Source organism: Aptenodytes forsteri, unplaced genomic scaffold, assembly GCF_000699145.1.
Source record: "Aptenodytes forsteri isolate BGI_AS27 unplaced genomic scaffold, ASM69914v1 Scaffold11, whole genome shotgun sequence".
Classification (NCBI taxonomy): Eukaryota; Metazoa; Chordata; class Aves; order Sphenisciformes; family Spheniscidae; genus Aptenodytes; species Aptenodytes forsteri.
Window position 1 is genome coordinate 1081602 of NW_008794155.1, and position 9217 is coordinate 1090818.

Consider the following 9217-nt stretch of genomic DNA (forward strand, 5'->3'; position numbering starts at 1 on the left):
GACAAACTCTTCGCATCCATATTTAATGGATTTACAGATTCCTCTCTAAACCTGTAAGCCTTCATGACTTGCTATCTACAGGACTTCCCTGCACAAATGAAAGCTTGCTAGGAAATACCGCTAGGATATTATTGGAAACAACAAAACCACATGCAATAGGGTAAAAGAGTTTCTTCAAGTCAGCAAGTGACTGCATATGGTCATGTCTCTTCTTGCATCACTTAGTTTCTTAATTATATTACATGTGAAGGTCTCAGGAAAGGTAACAGTTGTTTCAAAAGTTCGTCTGTCCCAATATATCATATGGGATAGCATAATGGAGTCTATTTTCACCACTCTTATGTCAATTTAATATCTCAGTTTCAAGTGGAACTTTGTGTACAGTTTGGCCTGCATATGTTCTGGGAACAGTCGTCCATAGTAGAATTTCAGTTGAATATGTAAAAGAACATGCCTGGGAAAAATTGCTACTTCTAGGTCTTCCTGCTGGCAGCGTGTTTCATTTCTTTCTGGAGTGCATCTGATCTGCGACACCTGCCTCCGTTTTCCATGCTGTGCAAGCTAGACTACAATCCTTCAAATGATGAATATTGGTCATATATACACAGTGTTAGAAAACCAAACTATGAGTATCGTCCGATATGTAACACTTCTAACGCATCCTACAACACTGAAGAGCAGAATGAGTATGGTTTAGTCATTAGACCAATGACAGCAAGTAGTTCCCAGCATCATAAAAGTTCATAACAATTTAATTGATTTAACACCAAATAAGACCTGAGAAGTGCTAGAGAAGGTCAGACCTCTAAACTCATTTTACATCTGCAGATGATAGTTGTCGTACAGTAACTTTTTAGTTTAAAGCTGTCTAATTCTGAATAAAAAGAATCCAATGTTTTCTCTAGGAAGATCACATAAGAATCACAAATTTTCTCCGGTGCTTGAAAGAAATCTGTTCCTATAGCCTAAATGTTCAGAAAAGTGTTGTTACTTTTAATGTTGCCAGATCTGAAGTGATGAGATACTATGGGAAAGGTTATTCTTGCAGTATTTACAGATACAAGCAGAAGCAGAAGTGACAGAAATTTCAAAGTAAGGCTGTTTGAAATACTTCCAGCTCAATTTTGCAGAACTTCTCCTCACAGAGATTCAGATATTCATCCAAACTTTCCATGCTTACCTGAACTAGACATGTGGTGATGGTAATTTTGGAACAACCCATTCTCTATAGAGAAGTGGAAGAGTTAGTACCGCAAGACGAACTGATGTATTAGAAAAATATTTTCTAAATGCCTGAAGGCTTGCTGCAAATAGCCAAAGAAACAAACGTCCTATAAGTTCTAAATTTCACAGCTTTGCCAACAGAAATTTCGGTTTCAATTTGACAGCGGCTGTATAAACAAGCTATCACAAGGCCAGCTCGGGTAAGACGTTACAGCACATTTGTGACCTGCACCACATTCATGTACGTGCACGTGCTCCACTGGTTGATCCACAGTGGAGGAAGCACCTGATGTTCATCACTGAGTAAGACAATATACAAGTTTTATCCCACTCTACCTCTAAATCAGTTATGCACTACTGAACACTTGGAGCAGTTGTAAGTCATGCCTCAGTTTGCCTCCTGGTCCTCAGTTCCTGCAGCAGCAGCAGCCCCTTCACTAGAAAAAAATGCCTTCTTGAGCTCTGTTAAGCCTTTGGTGAAGCAGTGGCAGTTGTTTTCACCTCTTAGAGTCCCTCAACTTAGTAGTTTAAATGCACATTTACCATGTCTTAATCCATTTTGCAGTTCCATATACCCATCATCCTACAGAAGACACGTCTGTCAAACTGAGGTACTGAGATAGTTGAATAGGAAAGGCTTTAAAGCTTCTCAGACTTCAAAAACAAATTAAAAAATAAACTCATAATAAAACTTTTTCTTTCTGACACTACCTGCCTCAAGAGTGTCTACAACAAGAGGCTTGTCCCTTATTCGGACAGCAAGACCCCCTCCCTCCCACTCCCCGGGATAATGTTCGATTCCCTGTGCTGTGCACATGAAACTGTCCCTCCTACCCTCTCTCAATCTTCCTCCATACATATCTGCAGCAGTTTTTGTGCTGTGATCCTGCAGCTGCTCCCTTACTTCTTCTCACTGCTCCCACTTCCCATCTGAGGGGGGAAAAAAAAAAAGCTCCAGACACTTTTAATCTGTTCCCACACTCCATCTCCATTTTCCTTTGCAGAGCTCCCGGTGCTGCTCTTGTAAGAGACGCTGCTGTGAAACACAGCAGAGCCGGCACCTACAATTTTAGGAGAAAACTTTTAAGCTACAGCAGGAACTCAAAGGGGAAATTCTTTGCGGCTTGCATCGAGCAAGCCCCTCTTCTGCATTTCGTGGGGCCCCCTGTTTGCTTTCTTCACCAGCTGCCTCTGCCGTGGCCCAGAGCGGAGCAGAAGGCGGCAGGCGTGCCTGCCCCACCGCGCTGCTCTTCAGCACCACGTGGCAAAGCAGGGAGAAGACAAAAGCATTTGTTTTATGTGATAGTGTCTGATATCACATTATGTAGCTAAGATGTCTACTTTCAGCAAAGTGGAAATACCAAGGGTATTGTGTCAAAAATAAAATTTCTTTAATTATGCAAGAAGTTTGAGCATAAGCTCTGTTAATTATATCTACAATTTTTACTGCAAATGTACATTGTTTTGTGAGGGACCAATGAAAACTTTATTTCACTAAGGTGGTTCAAGATGACTCCAGAAACCTTGTATGCATGCTTTCCGCAGGCCAGGGGACCAGAGCCCACCTGCACCACTAGTCCCACCACAGATGTGCTGCAGTTCGTAGAAGCAGTCAGAGTCAGCAGCAACGACAGCAGGAGTGCGACGGTGCCAGATCCGCGTGCGAACACCAACAGTCATAGTGTGAGAAGACTGGCCGCCATTCATCTGCCCCCAACATTGTTAAGAGCAAAAATACTAAACAAGTATTACATCTGCTGTCAGCTGTGGCTTTATTAGGCAGCGTGGTAACATGCGGAGCTGATAGACTGCTCAAATCCCTTGTCGGCTGAAATTGCTGCACTCAGCTCAAGTGAGCACTTGCAGTCCTACGCACCTGAGTTAAAATGTCCTTACAGTGCATCAACATTATTCCCTAAACATCTGCACCCTTATGCATGATACAAGTCTGGTAAGAAATTTCTGGATTTAACTTCTTTCATTCTTTTCTTTTATACAATTTTTGCTCCGTATCTTAATAGATTCCCTCTCTTCACTCACTCACACTCCAGGAAAGATTTTATAAAGAGCCTCAAACTTTAGATGAAAATTAAAACTAGAAAAGAAATTTTCCAATTAAAATCTCTGCAGCAATTCTGAACATCTCAGACCTATACAACTCCATATTATTGAATCCAGAGCCAGTGCTAGACTGTCCAAAGGAAATCCAAGAATGGTTTGAAGAGACGAGATTCTCTAAGCATCTGCTAAAACTGGGGGCACGCGTTGCCTTTACCAGGGCCTAGGGATTAATGAATGAGGAGGAACTGAGATGCTTTTACTTGCTCTGTTTCCTCTTCCTTTGCCACTCCAAGAAGAGTGGATGGATTAGTGCCATCTCCTAGTTCAAAAATCATCACAAGAATTTGATTACTCATTACTACTGGTTACTATATTTTGCTTTTTTTGCTAATAAAGTAACCAAGCATGCAATGTACTGACGATAATAGAAACATTAATCTTTCTAGATCAAGCCTCAGCACTACTCAGCGCGAAGTACAAAAGGCAGCATGTGTCAGAGCAGCTTGGCCAGTTGGAAAGTCTGATGTAACATCTTCCTACTGGAAGATGTTGATTCATTTGTGGCAAAACCATTAGCGAGAAATGCATTTTGCCTGAGGAAGCCCAGGGAGGCTTCTGTTGGGTCCATTCCCCCACCGGGGACTGTTCAGTTCTTCCAACTCCACTGTCCCAAGCAGACATCTGGCTGGCCCAGCAGCAGGTGTCTCCTGAACCACAGCTGCAGCAGAAACACCAGAAAAGCTGAGAGCATCCTGACACCCAACAGATTGGTGACGAACCCACCGGCCATGGAAGTGACTCTCGTGGAGGCAGAACTCCAGAGCTTCAACTGTCTTCACAAAATATCTGTGTCATTTCCCTCCTCACCCGCAAAGAAAGAGAGTTTAGTAACATCCTGAGCAGCAGAGAAGAAAAGTACAGGTGCTATGCCCTATGCCTTGCCTAGGAGGAGCTTCGGTATCTGGTTCAGATAGGTGCTTCGGTATCTGATTCAGCACCAAATACAGTGGTGGCTTTGCTCAGGGTGTGGCAGGAAAAGGAATAAGAAACAAAGAGCAAGCACATACTTAAAGCACGTCTCTTCAGCTCTAAGCCACATTCACTTCTGGTTTTTCTTCATTCTTTTCTTCCTCTCCCTTATCATGTTGCAGTTGTGCTGAAAACTGATGGATGTCTTGGAGAAGGAATCAGAAGTAATTTTAAGTTCATTTGTTCGAGGACTGCACCTGTTTAGTGCACCGGGCACAGACTTTGGAAGAAATATTCATGAAAAACCACAGTACAAACCCACAATACCCGGCTTAACTACAAGTGAATGATTTAATGTCTGTCAATCTCAAATGGCAGGAAGTGTAGCATTGTGTCTTAAACAACCTTAAACCACTAACCATAGCAATATCAAACTTGCTTAGTTAATTTATTGAAGAAATGCTTCAGTGGGTATCTGTGCACTGTCCGAGTTAGTATTTTACTATGTAACTTGCACATACCTCCAGAAGTTTAGAAGCTAATTTGGAGAATACCAATATCGGTTAAATAACACTCTGATATCTTTCCTACTTAATTCCCAGAACAGTTCTTTCTCATGCTAAGTAAGACGAATGCAAATACAGAGAAATGAAGCGAAAAAGGCCAAAATTTCAAGCATGTATGAATTTGGGGTTCTTAGTTTCTGGCAAACAGGACTCACTTTTACACATGCCAGACCTCAACACTTCCAGGTGACTTCAGCATGAGCCAATAATGCACTGAAAATCTGCTCCAGCATGACCTGGCTGCGTCCACAGACTGAGCTCTAACATGACTTAGATTTGCCTCATGGTCAGTTTGCCACACCTAAATATCCGTGCCCAGAAAACTAATGCCTGCTTTTCTCATCCAGACAGCTACCTTAAAAAAAATCGAATAACATTTTCTTTTGCTCCTATTTCAGCCAGCCTGGAAGTTTGCACCCCAAGATGCTTCAAGTTGTAATAAAGATGATGGGAGTCCACAGGCTCGGATCAGAGGTCTGTCAGCCCACACAGATAGGAGGTCTCACTCTTAAAATGAAAACAGATCTGCATTGAGGAAGTCCCTGTGCATGAGGAGCTAGCAGGGTTTGTTTTGTAGTGAGTCTCCAAAACAACCTTTTTATAGTATTTCTCAAAGCAGGGAAGACTGACAGAGGCATGTCGAGTGCATGAAGGCACAGTCGTACCATCCAGCACAGCAAAAGAACAACCACCTCTGTCCTTCAGTTGTCGATGAAGAGAGTTGTCAGGGAAATTAAGATTCATTGAGACCTCTGGTTGAAGCAGACCAATCTTCTGAGAAGGTTTCAGAAGCAGGTAACACCAATGCTTCCTGACCTAGACCAAGCTCACGGGTTCCCAAATGCACACCCAACAGGGTGGTGTGCCATTGTGAGCAAGCTGAAGGCAGCAGGGCCTTCAGCCTACTCTGAGACTAAGAGGACATTACAGCAGTAAGTTTGATGGTGACAAAAGCTGTTGGAAGCCACCACAGGATGGAAAAAGGGGCAGTTTTGTGAAGGTTGTGTAGCCAGGTAAAGAAATCTGCTGTTGTGCTCTGAATGGCACTTGAATTATCATGGAAGATACATGGTCAACAGCTGGGCCAAAATTTTATCCCATCTGTTTCCTTCAGGACTAATGTTATCAACAAATGAAACCAGGAAAACAATCAAAACATCTTCATATAGATGGTATCCACCAGTACCAGGTCCTGTCTTTGTAGCACTGAGAAATAGGTTTGATGCATCCAGGTAGGAGTCTTACTTAGGAGAAAAGTGAAACGTAGAGACTTTAGCTAGAGCTCAAGTGATGCTTTGTTTTGTCTTTAAAAGAGATCAGCCCAAACAACACCTACATATACAGGATTAGGATACATTCGGTACAACTGCCATGCTTCAGGTTTCTAATTAAGAACACACCTAAACACTAAACAGAGTTCTCCAACATCAAGAGAAAGTTTTTAGCAGCATGCAGGCTTTAACAACTCTAAATGGTTAGCAGCTCGCACTGATTGAGCTGACACAGCACAGCAGCATCTAAAAAAAAAGTCAAGAAAAACAGGCAAGTATCAGAATTACACACTGTGAGCCTCAAAAAATTCAGAAGATGCTGCCTAGAACCCACTAAGTTCCATGTGACTCAATAGAAACAGGCCATAATACAGCAGTTCCGACTGCTAAAAGTCTGCAAGACGGCTTAGCAGAGAACCAAGCTGAAGTCTCTAAGCAGCACAGCAAAAGCTGTCCTCCCTACAGCACTAGTGATCACGATGGGTGCTCCATCCCACTTGCATGGGATACTATTTTTTAGAGCCTGGCCTGAAGTTCATCACTGCAAAGAAGTAATAACTGCTGGGACCAGAAATAGATAGAGAAATCCAAACCAGAGCTATGTACAGCTGTTTCAATCAAGCTAGCACCACACCAGAGGTTGTGGTGTTGTGCCACCCAAACATCAGGATTAGAACTGAAATGTGTCTCTGTCACCATCTTAATTTCTGGTTCCTGCCTCACTCCAGCTGGGGAGGAACATGCCCGAGACCGTGGTCTGATACAGATCTCTCCTCTGCTGCCCTGGCAATCCCAGCCCCGGTGAGAGGGACTACCGAGGGGGGCCACACACTCATGCTTGGTTGGAAGAAGATGGAGTATCTCTTCCAAGCTAGGGTATCTCTTGTATCAAAGCAAAAGGAAGTTTCTACAATAAATGCTGCCAAAAAGGCAAAATTTTTTTGTAATTCAATAATAATGTACAGCAGGAGCTTTAAAATACAGAGAGTGCTTCAGCTGTTCACTCTATTTGGAAAAGAAAATGAACAAATGTGTATTACAGATGTAATTGGATTGAGAGGTAAAGTGAACAAGAGATGCTGCTTTTAAATGAATTTCCTTTGGACACAAAGAGGTAAGTTGCAGGGAAGGGAGAAAATAAAGAAAAATAACTCTGAGAATTCAAACTACCAAATCTCACAGCTCTGCGGAAAATGCATTTCAAATGACTCTAAGACATTACAGCAGTAACATAAAAACCACTACAAACACAACCCAGGAAGAGAACATGTTCTTTTTATACAATTTCCCTGTCTGTGCTGATTTGTGTATGCAGGCAGGACAGCTTTTTTTCTCCAAAAAGTACAGAAAATTTGAAATGTAATCTTACAACACTACGCTAAAATCTGTCTCCAATTAGTATGCACAATTTCAAAATGAGCTTCAAGCCACATGTGATATCTTTCAACTCTGACCCATATTTCCAAAAGAAAAACAAGTTGCTTCTTAAGGTAAGGTTATCAGTTACAAACATGAGTACATGTCACAAAGTTTACAGCAAACTACACGTTACCAGGAAAACAAATCTTCACCATAGAACAAATCTTGCTAATTCTGGCTCTCCTTTCTGTGGCCCATAATCAAAGCATTATATTGTGTGATTTGAACATCTTCCTAAATTACTATTTCCCTGCAAGTCTCTGAAGGCCAGAAAGCAGTATTTGCCCACTGACGGCAATGCAAAGCGATCTTTTCTGATAGAAAGCTTCGAGTGAGATGGGGACTCGGGACACACAACCTTTTTCTGCCCAACACGGAAGCAGAGGAGGAATTAGCCTGGATCTAAACAGCCTCATGCAGGAAACATGCTACCATGACATCTCCATTGAACAGCCCCATGAGGAACAGCATTGAGAGTGCCCATAGACAAACCAAGGATATTTTTTGTACAGTGTCCCCCATGCATCCCCATGTCCTCTTCCTATTAGCACCACTGATGAATAATAGAGTGGTACCAAACTTTTTGATACGGAGCAGGGCAAGAGATCCCTCTATCGATCTTTTCAGTCTGTAGTGATACCGAGTATCAACTAGGTACCTACCCTTACCACTCACTAACTCTTACAGTAGCCACTACTACTAATCACCTCCCTCGTGGTCACTAGCAGGGAAGCCAGTTAGTCAAACAGGGCTAAATTGCACCCGGCAAAAGCAAATGCTAGGAAACGGGATCTAATCCCATTTCCCAGCCAGTGCCACCAGCCTTTTCTACCTTTTGGGGACAACTAGCTAGTACCGGCAGGGATAAGAGAAGTGATTAGTGGTTTGGGATACTAGAGAGGGTCAGATATAGTTGCCTCTTGCATAGGATGCAACCGATTTGCTAGATTCTGAATACTAAATTTGCTTTTAAAACATCATTTTACATCCGTACCCTCTACGTTGCTGTTCATTGCTTTCAAATTCACAAACACCAACAGAAACAAAATAATTGTGTAATTAACATAATCCGTATTGAACACATACAAAATACATGCAGTTATGATTATTTTAAAAAACTTTAGCAACAGGTTTCCTAAACTGCATTAAGATGAATTTAAGGCTCCTTACCTACAGCCTCACAGACGACGTCGTCTCATCTCAGACTGCCATCAACCAGCAACAGTTTTAACTATTTCAAAAAACGGAAAACATCTAGGTCACATGTCTATAGACAGCATTTGGGTTAATCTCCCACAGCTCATAAAGATAGAAAGAAAGCAGGAAAAAAAGTAAAATAAAACCACTTCCTGCAACGGCAGAAGCGAACCATCTCACCAGTGAGCAACTTACACCCAGGTTTAGTGCAAAACTCTTCTGGACTGGATAAAAAGCAAAATTTTAAAGTATGAAAGCAGCTCCTCTGTTAAAATTGCAACAAACAGGGAGGGTTAGTTTTTGCAGAAAGTAAACATGAGGTTTAAAAGGAAATGCTGAAAGGAATTACGATTCTAAGCCTCAAGACAACTTCCCTTTTCTTACCTTCAGTGAAACCCTTTGAATACTGAAATAAATAGCTTGCAACAAATCTGCTTTGCTATTTTGAAATGTAGCTTTAGTAAACGTGCCACTTACCATACTGTTACTTTAGATTTATAAAATAACAAA

At 41.9% G+C, this 9217-nt stretch overlaps 1 protein-coding gene across 1 annotated transcript in view; it reads right to left on the reverse strand.

The window, feature by feature from the left end:
* ARHGAP15 (Rho GTPase activating protein 15) overlaps positions 1-8712 on the reverse strand; it is a 373794-nt gene extending 365082 nt beyond the window's left edge. Inside the window, exon 1 of the mRNA XM_009279645.1 lies at positions 8681-8712. The gene's annotated coding sequence lies outside the window, so the exon portion shown is untranslated. The remainder of the gene's footprint in view (positions 1-8680) is intronic.
* Positions 8713-9217: the final 505 nt, after the last annotated feature.